Source organism: Acinonyx jubatus, chromosome A2, assembly GCF_027475565.1.
Source record: "Acinonyx jubatus isolate Ajub_Pintada_27869175 chromosome A2, VMU_Ajub_asm_v1.0, whole genome shotgun sequence".
Lineage (NCBI taxonomy): Eukaryota > Metazoa > Chordata > Mammalia > Carnivora > Felidae > Acinonyx > Acinonyx jubatus.
Window position 1 is genome coordinate 131,034,055 of NC_069383.1, and position 25,239 is coordinate 131,059,293.

The 25,239-nt window shown below is 37.2% G+C and overlaps 1 pseudogene; it reads left to right on the plus strand.

Annotated features, from left to right (window-relative positions):
* The first annotated feature begins 19,719 nt into the window (after positions 1-19,719).
* Positions 19,720-20,235, plus strand: LOC128314995 (60S ribosomal protein L12-like; annotated as a pseudogene).
* The last annotated feature ends 5,004 nt before the right edge of the window (positions 20,236-25,239 follow it).

Genomic DNA, 25,239 nt, shown 5'->3' on the forward strand with positions numbered 1-25,239 from the left:
AAGTCTTATCTAGACCAATGGAATGCTGGCATACTCTATCATTAGCTATGTGACCTTAAGGTAGAAATTAACTTCTGTTTCTCAGCGTCCATATCACTAAGTTAAGGGAGTTTGGACCAAATCATGAAGGCCCTAGTAAGCTGGAGAATTTGCTGATTTAAACTGTACCATTGTAGCCTAGATTTATTTTGGCTTAAAAAAAAAGGGAAGTTATTTTAATTGTGTTCTCTCTGTTATTAGAACTTTGACCCAAATTCAAAACTTACAAAGAATAGGCTGGTAGCATAAACGAGTGAAGCAAATGAACAAAGGAAACAAAATCAAGGACTAAGAAGTGGTCATGTATTGGTGGTGGGCGGGGGGGCGCATGAATGACCTCAAAATGAAGGATATTTGATACTGAGCTGCAGCCTATGTGTCCATACTAGACAGAGAGACTTGGATTTGTTAGAGTTCCCAATGCTTTACAAGCTCTAAATATTCATTTTTGTTTAAAACACCTTGATACTTAACCTGATGATTACCAGAGGGGAGGTGCATGGGGCAGATGGTTGAAATAGGTGAAGGGGATTAGGAGTACACTCATCTTGAAGAGCACTGAGTAATATATGGGACTGTTGAATCAGTATATTGTACACCTGAAACTAATATAACACCATTAACTCCTGAAACTAAGCTAAAAAATAAAATAGGCATAAAAAAACTGCCTTGATTTTTAAATGACAAGTAATTAAAATTAAAATCATCATCATCATTGGGCAGGCCGAACCAACATATCTTCCAGCTGAATCCAATCTACAAGCTGTTAGTTTGCACGATGAAAGCCATATTGGTTAAGATTCATCCCTTCAGGGATTATTGTTGCATGGAAGTTTCCATAAAGGGAGAATCAGGTTGCATGAGTCCTTATCTTAATTGATTTTCTTGTTGAAAAATAACTACCAATCTCATGCATACCCCTCCAAGGAAAAAGTTAAATAAATCATTCATAATAGCCAGAGATAGGCAGAACGACAGACACAGGATATGTAAAAATGCCTACAGAACAACACCAACTGGTTTTGTAGAGGAGGCTTAGCTGAGATTTGAACTGTCTAGCCCTAAATCAAGATATGCTCTATTACTGCTCAGTTCAATTGGCCAAATGGTGAACAGCAGAAGTCATGGTTGGGCTGATTGATCAATCAACCTGGCCACAGGATGAAAATTTATCTTCTTTTCCTTTCCTTCAATTTATATTTCTCCCATAGATTCTGTTCATTCACAGCTTCAACACGAAATTACTCATTGGTCATAAGTCACAGCTGCCCCAATATCTCTCCCAAACCTGGCAAAGAGACAAGTGAGGATATAATTAAAATTATAAATACGGCTTTTTCTTTGAAAGAAAGATTAATAAGATTAAGAAGTAAGCATCTTTCACATATCTACGTGTTTATTAATGATAATTCACTTATTATGTGGAGCTTCATAAAAAATTTCAAGAAAAGGTATTTAGGTTTATGGATTTTCTATATAAATAAAATTAGATTCCCCAGTTTTTCTTCTTGTTACTGCAGCGCACAAGAAAATAAGGGGATGAATTTTCGCCACTTTTGGAGACTACAGTTGAGACGGCCTGAGTGAAAATATAAGCTATATTCTGCATGTCAAGTTGGATTCTGCCATCAAACAGCCCGAGACAAAGTCTCAGGTAATTTATTTGAGACATGATCCCAGGAAGCAGGAAGAATGGGGACAGAAAATGCCAATTAACCTGCATTATTTTACTGGAGATGGGTATAAGAAACTAGGCTCATTCCTACCTGGAATTTAGAACCTTGTAGAATATGTTTCAGAATGGGTCTCTCCAAAACTGGAGAGGTTGGGAAATTTCTATATAGACTCTCATCCTGCAGCAGTTGAGATTTGCTGTGGGCGTCACCTTCCCAGCATAGTAAGAACTGTTCATAGATATGGAAAAAGTTTGGAGGCACAAGAGCAGAGAGATCCTGGAGGCATTTTAGGTAGGATCCGAGAACATCATAGGAACGACCCATCACATTTGCAACGACAATTACAGTTACAGTTAACTATTACAGTTGACTACCAAACAAACAAACAAACAAAACCAAAAAGAAAAAAAAACCCAAAAAACTTGTGAAAGCAGGTGTGCAAAATTGGGATCCATCAGAAAGATAGGATGCTATCCTGCAGAGTAGCTAGAACTGAATGGAGGTACGAAGAGAAATCTACGAATTTGCCATCATATGTTTGCCAGAGAGGAAACATTTGATCTTCACAATTGCCAGCTGTGGTGAGTGCCGTCTATGTACAGAAGTATTCCATGTGTGTTACGTATATCAATTCATTTAATCCTTGTCTATGCCACACATGCTATTTGTACTCTATGCTCTAATAAGCAAATTAAAGATTGGGAAGATGAAACCACGACATTTCAATATACCAAGGGACAGAACATTTAACTGTGCCCCAAGTACATGCCCAAATGAACAGTCTTGAGGGAAGAGACCTTGAATCTTGGGCAGTGATTTGCCACACGCTGCTTCACACATGGGCAACCCCAGCAAATATTCCCAACCTAGTAGCCGTTAATGATATATTTATTTGAGTGTAGTGTATGATTCTCTTAAGCAATGATCAGCCCACCAGCAAGTCCCCAATTAAAAGTTTTCTTTTTTGAACATCTACTCAAATTATCTGGGAAAACAGGGCTCGAGTTAAAAACGTCTCATGGGTACTGAACTTTCAAGAAACACACCCACTGTATATCAAAAGATCCACTTACATATAACAAGTACTTATGCAAGTGTACGTGAAGAGAGATTTACACTAAATAGAATTATGTTCTTTTAGAAAATATACTTTTCTCTCCTACTGGGCACTGCCATTGTGGGGCTCTAAAACAGAAGCAGGCATTTATAGTTTGTTAACTCAGTACCACACTTGAGTACCAAAGACTCGTGTGCCCCACACAGAGACCTTGCTTGTCTTTTATGGTAACTAATGACTCCTCCGTGTTCTGCTTTTTTGTCTTCCACCACGGGTTTTGAATGCCAAGGGGAAGAAAATGGAAAAACAAGAGCAAAGAGAAAATGAACTGCTGAAAAATAACGGGTAAAGTTATACTATGTTGCAATGAGCATTTTTACTCAGATTCATTTGATTTTATTTAGACAAGTGAGGTGTATAAATGTAGACTTGGTCAAATGAGTCCCCGTCGGTGAAATTATTTGAAATCCTGCTAATGATGCCAAACCTGAGGGTTAAAAACTGATGCTTTGCAATTAAGAGATTTATCCATCTATATTGGTGTTCTTTTCTTTACTGTCATGACAGATCTTTCTGAGATTTGAGTTTCAATTTTGGCTAAACTAGAGGGATTTTGTTAAACTGTATTCCATTCTATTCTATTAGTTAGCTAGTTAATTCCATTTCCTGGGATATGAAATCATACTGACAAGCAGATATCACACTGTCACAGAAATCTTCTCCAGGTTGCTTAAAAATATAAAAGTGAATAAAATAGAAAGAAAAAGCAGACACCTAGACAGTAGAGATATAAATGGCAATGGACTGAGGTGCAATATGAGAGTTGGCTTGTCCAACCTGTTAACATACTGTTAGAGATGCCAGTGTCTTGCTTACTTACCTTTCCATAGAAGATCTTAATTTTCAAAGTATATGGTTCTATTAATAACTGGCCAAATAATATTTGCGTGTTAATTTTTTTTTAATCAGAGCCTACAACAGTAAGCCTCCTTTTCCTGTTTTCGTAATATTATAATGAGAGGGGAATGATTTTGGCTTGGTCTTCAGAAACTCCTTGATGCCCTGATACTGTGTGCCAAATTATGGGTGGACATACTTAGGGCACAGAGTCCATAGCTTTCATTAAATTCTCAGAAAGATCTGAGACATTCCCCCACATCATACACACACACACCATGCACAAATACATACCCCAAGTCCAAGAAGAAATGAACACTCAGGCTGAAATAATTTGATCTTTAATTACCTTTGCCAACTGGTCTCAAGTGATCAACTACTGGCTTTCAATGAGGGCTATCAAAGAGTTGCCCACTCTATGACACAGGATCCATTCCATACCAGAAAGTCTTTCTGGGCCGGTAAAATGTTTGCATGAACCCCTAGATGGTATTCATGTTTTGGCGATAGCCAATCTAAGGAAATGCTTGAATAGTTCTCTTTGCTTGAAACAACAGGTTCAGTGCCAAGTTTATGGCTCCTGGGCAGCCACCGTACCAGACTATAAGGTTTACATTTCCATGATCTAATTTAACCCCAGGATGTAATAGTTTTCTGACCTTGTGCCCAACTTCCTCAAATATTTAAGGAATTATTCTGAGCCTTGTGTATTTTTATAAGCTACTTTAAATTCCTGTGCAAAAAGAAATCATAAAGTTCCTTTTGAGGAAAAGTAAACCTGGGGCAGTTAGGTGACATTTTTATCGTTTTGGGCCCTGACCTTGCTTGATTTTTCCTCACAGCGCTTATAAATAACTCTGTGACAATATATTACATATCAATTTGTTTATGAGTTTTGTCTGTCACCCCAAAGAAGATAAATGCCATCAGGCAGGGACATTGCCTACCATATCCAGCACTGTATCCCCAGTGGCTAGAGCCAAGTATAATCCTAATAGGACCTCAGCGGAGACTGGCTGAATGAACTTAGTTATCTGAGTTTCTAGAAAAGCTTAATGAGCCACTGTTCCCTAGAGGCCAGTCAGCCAACTCACTCCTCTCTGCTGTTTTGATTTCTTCTGATGAATACCCCAAAGTGTTCAAATAGAACCACGCATGAGTTTTGCAGTCTCCCAGGTTTAGACAGAAATCCTTTCAAGACCCATGAATGTTCCCCATTTAAATAACGGTATAACTCTTACCACTTGTTTTAAGTGATCCTAAAAGGAGAAAATCATTGACTTTACACGAATTTTATAATTGGAAATCTGGGTACATTTGAGCAAAAGCTAAGGGATCCATATCTATTTCCTCTGAGCCTCTTTTCTATAGTAGCTTGAAAGGCACTCTTATTAAATTTTTAAGAATAGTCAAAACAAGCTTTCTTTTTAATGTTTCTCAACAAAATTAACATACTGTTTGTAGCCTTATACCGACTTCAGTTTCATGCCCCGTAAATCATCATTTATATACTCAGTGTTCAGCAAAGAACAAAATATGTGTCCCATAGAATTTGTGGTTTGTTTTCAGGACACATGAGAGTACAACTGAGACCCATGTGATTCATAACAAATTCAATCTAGACAAGACAGCAGACCATTAAATGCAACTCCACCTCCTTCTCCTTTCCCATAAGAGACTGAAGAGTGGAAGTCATTTGCTCAAATATGAAATTCATGAAACACTTTAATTCTATGACAACCATACACCACGGACCAGAAAAATCATTTCATCTCATAAAGTTTTAGAGACCCCAGGCAAATGTAAACAGTAGATGCTGTTAGACATTAAGAATTCATTACAAGTACTAAACAGCTAAACTGAAATCTACTGATTTATTTGGAATTCCATGGGATTCTGGTAGGAGATTTGTCAAATTATTTACCAAATATGAACATAAAAAATTACTATTTATTGAATCTGAATATAATGCTTACGGGCTTATTTCTTTTACAACATGGTTTATATTAAGAGATTATGTCCATGGTGAAATAACATCTAGTGTCTACCATTAATTCTCCAGTAGTGATCTCACTGGTGATCTTACTTCTAGGAGCTGATTCACTGGTGTTTAAATATTCCTCAGATCTCGTGATAAGATTTACCTTCTATCAGTGACACCTATCTGGGACTCAGAGACCAAGATTTGGTATTTATATAGACAGCATGGTCTTCTGTCTACCCATGTCTTTTGAGACAACTATCCACATAATTTTACAACTGGTTCCACGTAACTCATCTTCCAAACTTTCTGAACAGACAGTACAAGCACTGGATATCATTCTTCCCTTAAGAGAGTGTGTTTTTGCCAAATATTTACCTCCATACACTATGTAAATTTCTACATGTATATCTGTATACATATTCAGATACTGTGCATGTGTGTCCACATACCCAGATATTGTGAGCATCTGTATACATCCAGATATTATCATGTGTCGGTATATACACAGACATTGGAAGCAACTATACATGTGGCAAAATGAAAATGAAGAACGAGAATTCAGCCAGACAGTTCCACGAATAGTACAAATTATATGGTATGGGTGGGATGAACAAAGACATCGTTACAAGAGTGTGGGTTAGCCAAAGGATCAGATGACCAAACAAATTTCAGCTCGGATAAATCTGTTTCCTGGTGGATAAGATTTCTTGGGTGATAATGGAATACAATAAAATGGTCATTCATCTAAATGAGAACACACTAATTTAAAGCAGGCTAACCAACTGTGGTTACCAATACGTGATGGTAGGGGATGCAGGAAGACTGCGTGCGATAAGGAATGGCTGGTCACAGGGATGAAAGGGACAGCATGAGGCAATTGTATTTCTGTGGTGAAGGCTGGTTGTATCAGGGTCCTGATAAGCGGAAGAGGGAGGCAGAAGAGAGAGAGACAGAGATGGAGACAGAGAAAGAGAGAGTGAGAGACTTGAAGATGCTACATGATTGGCCCTCACGATAAAGGCACAGGGCCACAAGCCAAGAAATGCAGGCAGGTCTAGAAGCTGGACAGGCAAGGAAATGGATTATTTTCCAAAGTACCCAGAAGCATCCCAGTCCTGCAGACACCTGGATTTTTAGTCCAGTAAGAATTCTGGCATACAGAACCTTAAGATGACAAACCTTGACTGTTTTAAACCGCGAACTAAGTTTGTGGCAATTTGGTGTAACAGCAATATGAAATTAATAGACCCATTCTTACCAGGAGTAGCCTCTTCTCATGTGACATGTCTAGAACTATCTCATTTTGTACTCATTGGATCCAGGCAAGCAGAAGAATACTTTTGGATGAATCAACTTATCTTCCATTCTTCCTTCCACACCCTCAGTTTAGGATTGAGAGGTTTATCTGTGGAAAAGTTGTGGTGGCTGGAAGGACTCAAGTAATTCGTGACATTTTCTAATCAAATTTGACTGTTCAAATCATTAAATCCGGTAGACCTCACATTACTTCAGATAATTACTTAATATAAGTTTTAAGACAGTTTAATAATAAAGGGAGAAGTTGATGTTTTCCTTTAATAAGCAATTAAATTAACTGGATTGACTTTACCCAATTTAAAAATTATTTTAATTTATTAACACTGGGTCTATCACACTGAAGATCCAGAGATTTGTTCTTATAACTTGATGATTCTGTTGAAAAATAAAAGCTAAGCTCTGGTGTCTCTAGACAGAGAAGAAGTAAAAAGTCATTTTCACAACCCACTTCACATTCTGTCTCTCTTTGTTCCTTACGTCAGTTTACATGTCCCTCAAGGAAGTATGTCTATATATTTTTGTGCATCATAACCTTGTTAACTCCTCATCCTGGTTGTTCATTGTCGCTGGAGGGAAAAGATCAAGGGTTTCCATGGGGTGTCTGCTTAGGGCTCCATAACCATGAAACCTGGGCTGCCTCCTTTCTGTGTGGTCATTTGTCACCAGTGAGAGTCTAGAGGGGACAAATGCCCTAAATTCACCTCCACCCAAGACTGACCAGGGATCATTAGTTTGTAATCTCTGTGTTTTGTCATTTTTCTTTAAAAATAAACAAACAGGGGTGCCTGGGTATCTCGGTTGAGCATCTGACTCTTTTTTTTATTTAAAAAAATTTTTTTTAACGTTTATTTATTTTTGAGACAGAGAGAGACAGAGCATGAATGGGGGAGGGGCAGAGAGAGAGGGAGACACAGAATCTGAAACAGGCTCCAGGCTCTGAGCTGTCAGCACAGAGCCCGACACGGGACTCGAACTCACGTACCACAAGATCATGACCTGAGCCGAGGTCAGATGCTTAACTGACTGAGCCACCCAGGTGCCCCAAGCCTCTGACTCTTGATACCTGCTCAGGTGGTGAGATCAAGCCCTGCATTCAGCTCCCTGCTGGAAATGGAGCCTTTTTAAGATTCTCTTTCCCTCTGCCCCTCCCCCACTCATGCCTGCATTCTCTCTCAAATAAAATAAAATAAAATAATAACATAAAGTAAAAACTAACAAACAAAACAACTAACAAGGAAAGCAGCGTAACACAAGGTCAAGCCCACAAGTTTTGGAATCAAACTGGGGTTTATCCGCTGGCCGCCATTCTCCCTAATGTGTGACCTTGGACAATCGACTCCATTACTTCCAGCTCCCATTTTCAAACCTATGCAAGGGGAGAAGTAACAGTCTTTATTTTGCTTGTCTGTTATAATGATTAAATAAGATATGTCTTCAAAGCTTCTACATAACCCTAGTCTGTGGGTTAATCGCTTTATAAAATGCCTCTTACATCTCTTAAATAATGATTTGAGTGCAAGACATGTTCTTTAACTTCTTTTGGGGTCATCTTCTTCATTTGTTAAGAGAGTTTGACCGAATAATAACTTATTATTTCCCCTTTAGTAGTGAAATTCTTAAAGCAACAGAAATATAAACAGACAGTTGCAAAAGTGAAGAGATATTTAGGCTAAAGGGTATGGAAGGACGATAATGTATTTAGATGTGTTTCTCCAACTCTTTTTTTATTAATACTTGTTCCCATATTAGCTGTGAAGTTCTTTGGTGCCATGGATCAGTCGGGGGTATGTTGATCTGTGAGGTTTGTTCAGTCAAATGTGTAGCAAAATAAAAGCTAATATTTATTGTTTATGGCAGACACTGTTTTGAAGTGTTGTGTGTTCATTCACTCATCTGGTCCTTGAAAAACACATGTATATATACATATATATGTATACACACACATTTACACACAATTTGGGAAAGTTATATATACATATATGTGTGTGTATTCTAATATAATATCAGTATATATTATATATTTTATATATATTATACATGTTATATACATCATGTATTATAATTAATATAAGAACTGAATATATATATTATATATTATATATGTACACATAGGGAAAGTATATATTTTACATTTACAATAGAGAAGAAACTCAGGTAGAGCTTTCCATTGTAATTATTCAGTACAATTTTACTTCATTGTTAAGTTCTGTCTTTATAGGATAAAATTGCTTTGTAACCTAACCCTCCCCCTCTACCTTTATACTTTTTTTTTTTAGAACACTTTAGACTTTTACAACACATATGAAATTCTAATTTGAAAGTCATTTCAAATTTAGGAAGGTTTAACAAACTTTTAAATAGCATAACACGGTCCAGATTAAAGTGTAGAGTGCCAAATATAGGAAATAAACAGATGACTATGTTAATATGAGCCTTAAATACTGGCATAAAAGTCTAAATCATTTTAAAAGGGAAAACATACTAAATAAAGAATAAAATCAGGGGAATATACCCAAGAAAACTGAAAACTCTACAACAGTATTGTCCAATAAAAATATAATGTGAAGTGTGCATGTAGGCCACATATATTATTATACATTTTCTAATAACCACCTTAAAAGAATTTTTAAAAACAGTGGAATTACTGTCAGTAATATGTTAGTCACATTACATTCAAAATATTTTCATTTTGACATATAATCAATATTAGAAATTATTGAGATACTTTACTTTCTGTCATAGTAAGTCTTTGAAATCTCATGTTTTTGATACTTAAAACAATTCAGACTCTCTACATTTAAGGTGCTTCACAGTGATATGTAACTAGTGACTACCAGGTCAGACAATACAGGTTTAAGTCTATCCAGATCTGTAGCTAATATCCAAGGTGTGAGAAGAGGTTAATCTATGAAAAATCATACATGTACTTCTATTTCGAGATTCAAAAATTGTTTCAGGAAGGTATCTGTAGGTTACATAGAATTCACTGCTTAGTACAGGTGATAGGTTTGGGTTTCACAAGTATTGGGATTGCATCCAGAAGGAGAACACTAGGCAGAAACAGAAGGCCTGGAATCAAGTCTTAGCTTCGTTGAGTCACTTGAAATACATAGAACTCATTTTTCTCATCTCTCAATTGGGACATATTACATGTTCTATTTACTTCCCTGCATCACATTTTGAGAATTAAATGAAATAATTTAAATGAACTCGTAGAAAAGAATAGGATATAGGGGCGTGTGGGTGGTTCATTTGGTTGAGTGTCCACCTCTCGATTTTGGCTCAGCCGTGATTCTAGGGTTGTGAGATCAAGCCCCACTTCGGGGCTTAAGATTTTCTCCCTCTCCTTCTGCCCGCCCCCCCCCCCACTCATGAGTGCATGCACACACACTCTCTTTCAAAATAAATAAACTTAAAAAAAAAAAAGAATATGATATAAAGAATAGCGACTATGATTGTTGTTGAGATAATGTTGGTGGTAATGATGATGATGTCAGCATTGTTCTTTTTAAACTAAAATCTATATCAAATAATCCTTCCAAAGAAGAATATTTCTAATGAATAGAGCTTTGGCTGAATCATTCAATTATAAAATTATTAAAAGTAGAATTACTGTGCAGTTACATAATGATTGAATTTGCTTAATAGTTGCCCTTCTTTTATTTATTCATAAAAATTGGATCTTTAGTTCTAAATATATATATCAAAAGATAGAGGAAGTATGCATGGAAACTTAATGGAAATGGTGATTTATATATCTATAATTTAGGATATATGAATATACATATATTCATATAAGGAGTTATATGAAATGGAAGTATAATATAGCTAAAAAAATCATTTTGACTACATTATTATAAAAAATAATTATGTCAATACTTTGTGTCAATAAAACAGGTAAACTAGAGAGCTATTATATTTAATCAGGAAACGGGAAATTTTAAGAAGCAGCAGTTAATTATTGTCATTAGCCGGATTGGTAACAATTCATTTGTCCTAGATTGGTTTAATCGCAAACATCGAATCCTCTCCTAAGAGTACATGATTGTATGCTAACAAGGAATTGAAGAGTTTTAGACACAATGTCAACTGCATTTACCTTCACTTTTGGTGAGAGAAATGCCAGGCATAGATCCGTGAGAGAAAAGTCTGCATTAACTTACATTTTTCTAGAAGTTTTTCTGAAACTTTGTTTCAATTAGTTACAGTAAAGCAGGCAATATTTAAACCTACTCTTTATTTACAAAGCAACAACAGTATCCTTTAAGGTTCTGTCTCAAAGAATAATAAGCTGGTAAAGAATCACATGTGTAATGATAAAATGCATCCTTCATCACTGGTATCATTTAGTTGGAGGAATTGTCTTCTCACATGATAGATTTTGTAGAACCTCAATATATAAAAGAAACTATAGCAATTTTTTATTAGCTTCAGTTAATTTCATGTTCAAATATATGTTTTCTTATTAAAGCCCATCAATAAGAAGGCAGGTTGGATCAAATAAAATAGTTAAAATAAGATTATTGCCAATCTTGGGGTCTCATTCTCTGTGTTTGTATCTTTATATATGGATTGCTATGAATATTAGGATAAACCATAAGATCTTCTTAATTTGACCAATTTTAATCAGCAAAAAAGAAAACATCGCATCAAGCTAATGGTTATAATTGTGCTTGTGTTTCTTTAATATCTCCACTCGTGCTCTTTCCATTCCCTTTAATTTATAGCATCCAGAAATTTGAAATAGAAATACAGTCAAATTTGCTTCAAGGTGTAATCACTAACAATATCAAGAATTTGCTCACACATGCTATCCTGAGAGTAAGAGTCATACCACAAAAACTGAGTGATTTATTGAAGGTTCTGACTCTCACTAAAAGAAACTCTAACAGATGTCTATCAAACAGAAGGAAAATTTTATCACATGGAAGGGCTGAGTTGCAAGAAGGTGAATAAAAAATCACTAACAGTAAAGAATATAATAATTTGTCTAATTTGGGAGGGATTAAAACTCACACATAAAAAATGGTAATATGTAGGTTGTAAGGGAGATGATCTGAGTAAAATGCTCTAAGTTCTTATTATTCTGCAGTGTGATAAAGATACTGGTTAACTTCAGGTGTCATTAAGAGAGGCATGTTACAATAGCTTGGATCATTACTATAATAATAGATATATGACCTAGAAGTTCCAAAAAAATCAAGGGTTAAAATGGAACTAAGGAAACAAAATTTCATAAATCTAAAATAAGAGAAAAAAGGGGGTGGGGTAGAGAAAGAAAAGCAAGACCTACAGAGCATAAATAAGATGACAGCAATCAACACAAATATACTAGAAATCAAAATGGGCTTAACTCTCTAGCAAATTCTCCAGTCTACTTATACAAAACTGCCTGTTTTTGACAACTTCAGCATCTGCCATTTATCGGAGATACATCTTTTTTTTTTAATTTTTTTTAACGTTTATTTATTTTTGAGACAGAGAGAGACAGAGCATGAACGGGGGAGGGTCAGAGAGGGAGGGAGACACAGAATCTGAAGCAGGCCCCGGGCTCTGAGCTGTCAGCACAGAGCCCAACGCAGGGCTCGAACTCACAGACTGTGAGATCATGACCCGAGCTGAAGTCAGAGGCTCAACCGACTGAGCCACCGAGGTGCCCCCGGAGATACATCTTAATATAAAGATTCAGAACGGTTAAAAGATAAAGGACATACCGGGTAAATAGTAACTCAATGACAATGGGTATAGAAGTAATCATATCAGACAAAATAGACCTTAGGACAAAAATAATTCATTCCAATAGTAATCATTTGATACTAACCATAATAACAATTTAATTCACTAAGAAGGTAGACAGTTCTAAACTAGTATAAACCTAAAACCATAACCTCAAAATACATAAAGTAGAAAATGACAACTACAAGATGAAAAATAAGCAAATTCACCATCAGAGAAGAAAGATGATGTACCTTTTGTACAAGCAGAAAAAGACTTAGCAAAAATATAGAAAAGTCAAACAACAAAATTAGCAAGCTTGATCTCATAAGCTCAATATCTACACGGTTTTCTGGAATCCCTGCCGTCCTTTACAGAAGAAGGGGTTAAACCCATAGCACAGCTTCCTCTTTCTATGAATTCAGGAGTGCATCTAGTCCTCTGCTTACAGAGGCTATAGGGGAAGTATGGAAATGATAAAGACACAGTCAGCTCTTAACACGCCTTACGTGGATACCCTTGGCTGACTTCCTTTTGAACAAAGGGGTTCATAGGCCCTAGTTCCATGACAACAAGCAAAGTCCAATGCTACATTCTATCATGCTTGAAATACAATTGCTGAAGCTATCCTAAATGGACCGTGTTCTTGCATATGACCCTGTTGTCACCACACTGTGTGCCATTCTGTTCTTAGGAGAACTGTACCAAAGAAACGTCACTGCCACTTCATTGAGCTTGTACTCACCTGCCTGGTTTTAAAAGAGCAGACAAGCGCGCTTTGGAATTTTAATCCAGTGACACTTTACAATTAATCCCAAATCATTAACATGTTCTCGGGATTTCAAACATTGCATATGCACAGAAGGAGGGTGTGTAGGCCAGAGGGTGGAGGTGAGATTCCAACGTCTGGAGGAAAGGACTGGTTAACCTGGTCACCAAAGTTCAATGTTAGGAATTTTAATGTGTTCCCAGGAATTATGAGAATGTATGTTGGTTTTTATTAATTTGTTAGGTAGCTGAAAACACAGTTATAAACAAAATCAGAATTGAATATACGAGGAACCCTGCAGCACTCAGCAGAACACAGGTAAGGCAACCAGCAGCCTATGATATGGAAAATTGCTACGCGGATACTTAGACACAGAGGATAAAGCAAAATACGCTTACTTTGGGTACTTCTTTCTAATGAGCTACTTTCGGCCATCCTGCATTTATTCATCATGCTTGTCACTGTGAGGTCATATCCCTGCCACCAACCATGTAATTCAAGAACGAGCACAGATAACAAACACCTGGTTGGTAACCAGTGTGAGTAAGTACTATGCATGATAGAAGTTCCCGCCAACATTTATTCACTGACTGTTTTATTAATTCAACTAATAGTTTTCAAGCTTCTACCAAGTGTCAGGCACCCTGCCAGACCCTGGGGATGCAATATTGACCAAAACAGACAAGATTCCTGCTTTCACGGAGCCTACATCCTAAAGCGGGAGGTAGGCAAAGCCAGGAAAAGGGGTGAGTGAGAGTTTCAAAGGGTCAAATTCCTTCAAGAAAATAAAACAAGACTATATGTTAGATGCAGTTTTGCAACTTTAGGACTACAGATATATTGTGCCAGACAATTACTTGCTGTGGGGGTTGGGCTGTACATCGTTTGGTAACATCCCTGGCTTGTACCCGCGAAATACCAACAGCACCTTCTCAGTTGTGACAACCATCAATGCCTCCAGACATCGCCAAGTATCTCCTAGGGGTGCAAAATCACCTCCAGCTGAGAACCAGTGCAAGAGTGACCGGAATGGAAGTGGGTTTCTGTATGGTCTGGTTTGGCCCCTTCTTGGGTGCTCAGGGAAGGCCTCTTTGAGGGCTTGAAAATGAAGAGGGGGAAAAAAGACGAGAAAACGATTTTGGAAGAAAGCTTTCCAGGCAGAGTTGAACAGTGAGTACTGAGACGAAAAGGTGACAATCGACTCGGAATCCTAAAGGAACGGACAGAAGGCTTGGGCACCTAAAGCAGAGAAGCAGGAAATGGTCTCAGAGAGGCAGGCAAGAGCAGATCACAAGATCACATAGATCCTTACAGGCCAGAGTAGAGGGGTCACATTTTTTTTTTTCAGGGTGATGAGAAGTTTAGATGAAGGGGAGGATTTCTGATTAATTGTGAAGAAAAACATGTTTCTAGCTAGCCCTTTAAAGATGGAGAGGCCTGGATTTTTACAGTCTGAGATGAGAGAGTGTTCCAGGTATGGGTAAGGGATCAGAGATGATAACATGTGGCTGGGCTGGGGCAAGGGATGAACACAATTCCAGAATTGTGAGAAGTGGAGAATCTAATGTAGGAGGAAGGGATTTTTGAGGGGTATCTTCTACCAAACACTTCTGGAATAACAGCTAAGAGGAACTCTGAAGGAGAGTGTGTTTTATGCAACATATTGGCAGCAGCTGTGAGCTGTGGGACCCACCGTGTGTATGTGGACTCTGGCTCAGCCCCAAACATGCCCCTTTAGGGAGGGAGGGCCCAAAGCCAAGGGCAGGCCGGACTACCCAGCAGGAGCCAGAAACTAACAACCCAGGGACAGGTGACTACCATCACAAAGATGTCAATGTCTTGATTCTAAAATATTCTTGCTTGGAGGTTTAGAGAGTCAACTCTTTGACACCAAGGGAGACAAGGATAATAACTTTAGCCCTTTATTCCAACTTCCTCACTGTTGTATTATCACTACCATTTTTTAGGTAATGGCACCCGTAAGGCATTATTCTAAGTGTTGTCCATCAATTTTCTCATTTAATCTTCTGAACAATCCTATCAGGTAGGTTCTCTTAGTTTCATCATTTAAGAAAAAAGGGCACCAGAGCCTAGAGATGCTCTGGTACTTGCCCATGGAATCTGAAGCCTAAGCAATCTGACTCAAATCCAAACCTTTAAACACTGCATAATACTCAGGTAAAGCAATCCATATGATATGCAGCTCAGACGAAGCAAATGACAAAGATGAAATCACTTGCCGAAGGTCACACCCAGCTAATGTCTGTCTGAGAAATAATTAATGATAAATTTCTAGTATTTGAACACTGACTCGTTTGTTATTTTTCTAAGCACTGTGTATGAATTCTTGTTTAGTCTTCATAAAAACTATAAGAAAGGTCTTATTAGTTGTCTCATTTTATAGATGAGAAACCTTATGTCTAGAGATCTTGTCACTTGTCCAAAGTCACCCAACCAGCAAATTGTGGAAATGAGACAGCAATTTAGGTGGTCAAATGCCTGAGCCTTCACCCCTAACATTGAATCACAGAACCCAGTTCTCTTCCTGCAACAAGAGACTATTTTAGAAACTCTTACCGTCTTACTTGGTAAAAATGACGTGTGTGATTTACAATAATGTAACACCACTAAAAAGAATTTTGCAAACAAGAACATCTGATAGCACAGTCCTTTGGAAAGCTTTGTGCAGACGTTTTACAGAAAATATGTTAAATTCGTTTATCAGTTCATCTCACATGATACGTTAATTTCCAAATACGTTTATGAAAAAGGACAATGGTGCATTGATTCTGCATTCTCTCATTAGAGTCCCAGGAGGTACTGTTCTGGAATCTGTGTGTTTGCCTGATTTCCAGGGGCTGACATAGGAATGCCAGCCAGTCTGCTGCTATCCATGTACTGCCCATTTCCCATGGCACCAGTGTGACATAAGAGAATGACCCAATCTGTTGGTGATGTAATCTGTTGAAAAGTATATTCTCAAGCAAGAAAACTGGAGGTATTCACAGGCATCCATGGAGCAGTGAAAGAAAAGCAATATTGGGCATCAGAACTTTGAGATTTGAGTCCAGTTGTACCGTTTAAAAGCTCTGTGGCCTTGGGGAAGTCACTATGACTGCTCTGAGATTAGAGCTCTTCATTACGCAGGAGGCAACCTAATCCTGACCCTGGCTACCAGACAGGTTGCAACGTAGATCAATAAGACGATTTGTGCACGGGTGGTTTATGAACTGTGGGATGCTCTGACAATAAAGGGAGACATTCATAATAGAGATGTCAAATAGCTAGTTACAAGGCTGACTGTTTACCGAACTAGGGATAGTGTGTCTCTTTTCTATTGTCAGGTCTTTTTGACAACGGCAGCGTGCCGAAACAAAGCCAGCTCAAGTCTATGTGTTCTGGAGCTAGAGGAGGGATGAGGTCAATGGGAACAAGATATTTATCCTTGAGGCAGCTGCTCAAGACAGAAACTAAAAATTCCCAGTATTTTAAGGCACTAAGTCTAACCCGACTAGGTAAAATTTGAGTGAGATAAACCTTGCAGACCCAGGAACAACTCTCTTTTAAAATGTTCAATACCGATAATAATAATGATTACAGTCGTGGTATTTCATATATGAGTGAACTACTTGAATAATTACTATTTTTTTTTAATTTTTTTTAACGTTTATTTATTTTTGAGACAGAGAGAGACAGAGCATGAACAGGGGAGGGTCAGAGAGAGGGAGACACAGAATCTGAAACAGGCTCCAGGCTCTGAGCTGTCAGCACAGAACCCGACGCGGGGCTCCAACTCACGGACCATGAGATCATGACCTGAGCCGAAGTCGGACGCTTAACCGACCGAGCCACCCAGGCGCCCCGAATAATTACTATTTTAATAATAATAGCATCTCACATGTCCATCAACCACTTTTGCCAACAAAATATTCTAAGACTCCTATTCTTGCAAATGATTATTTATTCTCAGTTCTCTAACTGCATGGTGGGTAGGCATTGGTTCATCTACGTTGGGCTCAGACAGGGAGGTTGGGCTCAGACACGTAGTTCTGCCTCAGATGGCAGGCCCACTTGACCTTTCTTCTTACGGTGGGTTGGGCTCACGTGTGCTTCTTCTGGAGTCCAGGCAAATTGAAAAGCAGCTACCTATGGGTAAGGCCTGCTCATGGCAACAGAAGAAGTGCAAGAGAGCATGTGTGTGATCATATTTCAGGCCTCTGGTTTAATCCCTGTGGGTCCTGTTTACTAGGAACTAACTTTGTGTTCAAGCAACTGTGTTCTAAGAGGTTTATTTTACCCGTTCTTTTACATAATCTTTACAGCAACCCTGTGAAGCCAGGCTCATTTTTATCCTCGTTTTAAAGACAAGGACATGCAGGTAAAGAGAAGTTAAGAAACGTTCCCCAAATCCTACAGCTAGTAAATGGCAGAGTCAAGATTCCAGGATAGACAGTGGGACTCCAGGAACTATACAATTTGCCAGTACATTCTAATCACTGCTTAAATCCTGGGCCATCAGCACTGCAATTAAAATGGGACTAGTTTCAAAGTGTTGAATATGTCCGGGTTCCTATACCATGACACTTAAAAAATGTATGAATTTTGTTTTATTTATATCATGAAATACTTGCTTTGTACAAGGCACCTAGTAAAATGAACACATATGAACCCACCACCCAAGAATGAGAATATTACCAATATCTTTGTGTGATCCTTTCTGTATCAACTTTCCCCCTCTTCCCTGAAGGTTACCATTATCTAGAATTTTATATTTATCATTCTCTTGTTTTATAAAAAAATTATATTGATCGGATATATCAAATAGTTTTTGCTTGGTTGAACCCTCAACTGTGCTATCACGTGTACCTATAGTCATGTCATGTTTTAAATTGTTGTATAATAGTGAATTTCGTGAATGTATCACAATATATATATTATCCCACCAATGAATACTGGGCTATTTCTAATGTTATTCTATTAAAAATAAGGCTTTTGTGAACAATCTCACTAGTAATGTATGAAAGTTTGTATTATGTTACATTCATTTTATTTTATTTTATTTTATTTTATTTTATTTTATTTATTCCTTAACCTACAGTGATGTGTTAATTTTAGGTGTACAAATTAGTGATTCCACAATTCCATGCATCACCTAGCGCTCATCCCAGCGAGTTGTGCTCCTAAATATCCATCACCCATTTCACTCCCATCTGGCCACCATTCATTTGTTCTCTATAATTAAGAATCTGTTTCTTGGTTAGTGCGTGCCTCTCCCTTTTTTTCCTGTGGTCATTCCCTTCTTTTTCTTAAATGCCACATAGGAGTGATATCATGGTATTTGTCTTTCTTTGACTGACTTATTTTGCTTAACATTATGCTCTCTAGTTCCATTCAGATCATTTCAAATGGCAACATAACTTTTTTATGGCTGAATAATATTCCTTTGTGTATATATACATATATGTGTGTGTGTATATAAGCACACCCATACACACCACATCTTCCTAATCCACTTATTTATTGATGGACATTTGGGCTGTTCCCATAGTTTGGCTATTGTTGATAATGTTGCTATAAACATTGGGGTGTATGTATCCCTTTGAACTAGTGTTTTGTATATTTTGGGAAAATACCCAGTAGCGTTGACTGCTGCACCATTGGGTAGTTCCATTTTTAACTTTTTCAGGAAACTCCATACTGTTTTCCATAATGGCTGCACCAGTTTGTATTTCTACCAGCAGTGTAAGAGAGTTCCTATTCACATCCTCTCCAACACTTTTTGTTTCTTGTGTTTTTGATTTTAGCCCTTCTGACTAGTATGAGATGATATCTCATTGTGGTTTTGATTTGTATTTCCCTGATGATGAGTGATGTTGAGCATCTTTTCATGTGTATCAGCCATCTGGATGTGTTTTTGGAGAACTGCCTCTTCAAGTCTTCTGCCCATTTGACAATTGGATTATTTGTTTTCTTCAAGTTGAGTTTTATCAGTTCTTTATACACTTTGGATACTAATCCTTTATCAGATATGTGAGCTACAAATATCTTCTCCCACTCAGTGGTTGCCTTTTAATTTTCTTGATTATACCTTCACTATGCAGAAGCTTTTTATTTTGATGTAGTCCCAAATGTTTACTTTTGCTTTTATTTTCCTTGCCTTATAAGATGTATCTAGAAAAAGGTTTTTGGCTTTCAGCTTTGAGGAGGAAACGGTGCAACAGTCTTCGATCATCCCAAATCTGGGTTCATCTGACACCAACCGCTGACACCAACTACCTCCCACACGCCTCCTAAGCTCGACCCCAACTAGATCAAAGTCATATACCTGAGGTGCACCGGTGGCAAAGTCAGTGCCACGTCTGCTCTGGCCCTGAAGATTGGCCACTGGGTCTGTCTCCAAAAAATGTTGGTGATGACATTGCCAAGGCAACAGGTGACTGGAAAGGTCTGAGAATTACAGTGAACCCGACCATTCATAACCAGACAGGCCCAGATTGAAGTGGTACCTTCTGTCTCTGCCCTGATTATCAAAGCCCTCAAGGAGCTGCCAAGAGACAGAAAGAAGCAGAAAAACATTAAACACAGTGGAAGTATCATTTTTGATGAGACTGTCAACATTGCCCAACAGATGCGGGATCAACCTTTAGGCAGGGAACTCTCTGGAACCATTATAGAGATTCTGGGGACCGCCTAGTCCATGGGCTACAATGTTGATGGCGGCCACCCTCATGACATCATAGATGACATCAATAATGGTGCAGTGGAATGTCCACCTAGTTAAGAACGACAAAAGGAAAATATTTTAATAAAGGATCATTTGACAACCAAAAAAAAAAAAGAAGGAAGGAAGGAAGGAAGAAAGAAGAAAAAAAGAAAAATGTTGCTACAGCCTATGTCAGCAACATTACTGACTGTACTCTCTTCCAAGATGTTTATGGTTTCAGGTTTCATGTTTAGGCCTTTAATCCACATCGTGATTATAATCTTGAGATTATAATCTTGAGATTATTTTTGTGTAGGGTGTAAGAAAGTAGTCCAGCTTCATTCTTTTGCATATTTCTGTCCAGTTTTTCCAACACCATTTGTTGAAGAGATTGTTCTTTTCCTCTTGGATATCCTTTTCTGTTTTGTGGAAGACTCCTGACTATATAATTGTGTATTTTTTCTGGTTTTTTAATTCTGATCCATTGATCTATGTGTCTATTTTTGTGCCAGTACCATAGTGTTTTGCTTACTACAGCTTTGCAATATAACTCGAAGTCTGGGATTGTGATGCCTCCAGCTTTTCTTTTCTTTTTCAAGATTCGTCTAATTGGGGTCTTTGCAGTTCCATACAAATTTTATAATTGTTGGTTGTAGTCACGTGAAAAATGCTGTTGGTGTTTTAACAGGGATTGCATGAAATCTGTAGATTGCTTTGGGAAGTACAGCCATTTTAACAATATTTTTTCTTCCAATCCAGGAGCATGAAATGTCTTTGCATTTCTTTGTGTTATCTTCAATTTCTTTTATCAATGTTTTAAAGTTTTCAGAGTACAGGTCTTTCACCTCGTTGGTTAAGTTTATTCCTAGATATCTCATATTATGCTACATTCTTATGAATATTTGGTATTGTCAGATATCATCATAAGTAAAATAATATTTTATTATGATGTTAATTTGAATTTCTCTGCTTAATAACAAGGTTTGGCACATTTCCATTAGGCAATCTACCATATATGTTTTATCTTTTGTGAACTGCATATCATGACCCTGGTCAATTTTCCTATTGAGTTATTTATCTTTCTTATTGATTCCTATCAGCTATTTATATATTATATATAGTGTAATTATATAAAGTTGTCCATTATATTACTCACACCTTCTCTCAGTTTTTGTGTTGTCTTTTCATTCTCTTTACAGTGAATAGTCAAAAGATTTATCAGTCTTTTCCTTCATAGTTGTACTGAGTTGAATAGTGCCCCCCAAATTCATGTCTACTAAGAACCTGTGAATGTGACCTTATTTACAGATAGGGTCTTTCTGGATATGATCAAATTAAGATGAGGTCACACTGGATTAGGATGGGCCCTAAACAAATCACTGGTTTTCTTATAAGACAAAAAATTAGACACAGAGAGAGAGGAGACAGGGAAGAAGACTACATGACAACAGAGGTAGACACTGGAATGCTGCCATGGAAAGCCAAGGAACACCAAGGATTGCCAGCAACCACCAGAACCTGGAAGGAACAAGAAAGAATTCTTCCCTAGAAGTTTCAGAAGGCACATGGCCCTGCAGACATCATGATTTCAAAATTCTAGATTCCAAAACTGCCAAAAAATAAATTTCTATGCTGTAAGCAATCCAGGATGTGGTAATTTGTTAAAACAGCCCTGAGAAGCTAATATAATGGTTAACAACTTTTGTTTTAAGAATTTCTTTTAGGGGCGCCTGGGTGGCTCAGTCAGTTGAGCGTCTGGCTTCGGCTCAGGTCATGATCTCACAGTTTGTGGGTTCGAGCCCTGCATCAGGCTCTGTGCTGACAGCTTAGAGCCTGGAGCCTGTTTCTGATTCTGTGTCTCCCTCTCTCTCTGCTCCTTCCCTGTTCATGCTCTCTCTCTCTCTCCTTCAAAAATAAATAAAAACATTTAAAAAAATGTTTTTTTTAAATCCTAAAGCTATGAAGATACCCTATATAGTATTTTCTAAAACTTTAAATACTGCCTCCACATTTAAGTTTTTCATCCATAAAATACTGACTTTGTTTATGGGCATGTGTAGGAATCCCATATTATTGGGTTTTTTGCTTTGCTCTGTTTGGTTTTGTTTTTCTGTTTGGATAATGTACTGTCCCAGCACCATTAACTGAAAGGTTTATCTTTGCTTCATTAATTTTCAAAGGCTCCATCATATATGAAATTGCCATAAAAGTTTGGGCTTCTTTTGGTGCTCTTCTGAGTCTATTCATTGGTTACTTTGCCTATCATACTATTCTAGTCTCATTATTGTAAATTTATTATCATTCTTCCTATCTAGTAGAGTTAATACTTTCACAATTCCCTTTTTTTTCTTTACAAGTCTCTTGGTTATTCTTGGGTATATGATCTTCCATTAAAATTTAAAATAAGCTTGTAAAGCTTTTCTTAGAAGTCCGTTGAGATTTGGATTAAAATTTCATTTAACCTATAGATCACTTGGGAGAATTAACATTTTTACAATATTAAGCTTATCTATTTATAAAAATAGTTATATATTTTTATTTACATTTTAAAATAAATTAATAACACATTTCAATTTTCTCCAGATAAGTCTTGTACATTTATTGTTGAATTCATTCCTAGGTGCCTTCCATTCTTTGTTGCTAACGTAATATTTTCCTTTCAAAATTATATTTTATAAATTTTTGGTTGGTGTATATACATGCAAACTTTTATTGTTGGTATTATACCCACCTTGCTAGATTTTGTCATTATATTTACATGCCAAAAATGATGACAGCATGGTTTCTTCTTCTGCAACATTTATACTCTTCATTCTTTTTTTCATGTTTATTTATTTATTTTGAGAGAGAGAGAGAGTGTGTGTGTGTGTGTGAGCAGGAAAGGGGCAGAGAGAGAAAGGGAGAGAGAGAGAATCCCAACCAGGCTGGTTACTGTCAGTGCAGAGCCCAATGTGGGGCTCGCTCGAATTCGCAAACCCTAAGATCATGACCTGAGCTGAAATCGAGAGTCAGACGCTTAACAAAATGAGCCACCCAGGCACCCAACCCTTATACTCTTCGTATCTTTACCTCTCCTTGCTTCTCTGTCTGCGACCTCCAGTATAAGGTTATGTATAAGCAGTAAAATTGGACACCTTTGTCTTGTTTCCTAATTTTAAATTTAATGCTTCTACTGTTTTACAATTAAGAATTATGTTTGCTGTAGACTTTTGTGGGGTTTTTGTACTCTAAGAGATTAAAAAATTTCCTTCTATTCATAGTTTGCCAAAAGTTTTATTGCAAATGAGGCTAGAATGTATTAAATGATTATTTGATATCTATTGAAATCATGTGTGTTTTATCCTTAAACACACTAGTGTGGAAAATTAAAGATTTTTTAAATCAGTGAAGTATGACTGACTTACAAAAAGTTACATATTTCAAGCATACAGCTTGATGAGTTTGTAGGTAAGTATACATCTGTGAAACCATAACTACAATCTATGCTAGAAACATCTATCACTTCCAAAAGTTTCTTCCCATCTTCTTTACCAGTGTTTTATATGTGACAAAAACACTACACATAAGATGTATTCTCTTAGCAAATTTTTAATTACACAATAGAGCATCATTAACTATAGGGACTGTGATGTACTCAAGATCTTTAGCACCTATTAATGTAGCACAATGGAAATTTTCATTTTTGACTAATACTTTTGACTAATACTTCTGTTTCTTGCCTCTTCCCCCAGCTCCTGACAACCACCATGCCACTCTCTGCTTTTCTTGAATTTGACAATTTTAAATTCCATATGTAAGGGGAATTATGTAGCAGTTGGCCTTCTGTGTCTGACTTATTTCACTTAGCATGTAAGGAAATAAGGTTCATCCATGTTGTCACAATTGGCAGGATTTCTTTGTAAGGCTAACTAGTACTCCTTTGTAGGAACATGTCACATTTTCTTTATCCACTTATCTGTTAATGGACACTTAGTTTGCCCCTCACCCCCGTCTTGACAATTGCAAATAATGCTGCAATGAACACGGGAGGGTGGATATCTTTCAAAGATTCCAATTTCAATTCCTTTGGATGAATACCGGAAGTGAAATTGCTGTACCATCTGGTAATTACATTTAATATTTTTTTAGTAATTTCTGCACTGCGTTCTATAGTGGCTGCACCAATTTGTCGTCCCACCAACACTGTACAAGAGTTCCCTTTTCTCCACATCCTTGCCAACATTTACTTGTGCTTATTAAGTAATAGCCATCCTAAGAACCGTAAGGGGATATTTATTGTGATTGTGATTTGCGTTTCCTTGGTGATTAGTGATGTTGAGCACCTTTTCACGTACTCGTTGGTCATTTGTATGTCTTCTTTGAAGAAATGTCTATTCAGTTTCTTTGTCCATTTTTTAGTCAGGTTATTTGGTTTTTTGTTTTTGTTTTTTTGCTATTTACTTGTTTGAGTTCTTTATATATTTTGGATATTACCCCCTTATCAGATTTATGGTTTGTGAGTATTTTTACCCATCCTATAGGTTGTCTTTTCACTTTGTTGATGTTGTCTTTTGCTGTGCAGAAGCTTTTTAGTTTGATGTAGCTGATTTTTTATTTTGTTGCTTGTGCTTTAGATGTCAAATCCAAAAAAAAAATCGTGACCAAGACCCATGTCAAGGATCTTCCTATGTTTCTTTCTTTCTTCCTATGTTTCTTCCAGAAATTTCATGGTTTCAGGTCATATATTTAAGTCTTTAATCAATGCATAGTTAATTTTTGTGAGTGGTGTAAGATATGGGTACAGTTTCATTCTTTTGTATATGAATATCCAATTATTCCAACACCTACTATTGAAAAGACTGTCTTCTCCATTCAGTATTCCTGGCTCCCTTGTCAGATGACTGTATATGCGTGGCTTTACTTCTGAGCTCTCAATTCTGTTCCATTGATCTATTTGTCTGTTTTTATGACAATACCATACTGTTTTGATTACTACAGTTTATAGTATAGCTTGAAATAAGGAAGTAATAATGCCTCCTACTTGGTTCTTCTTCCTCAGGATTCCTTTGGCTATTCAGGGTCATATGTGGTTCTATACAAATC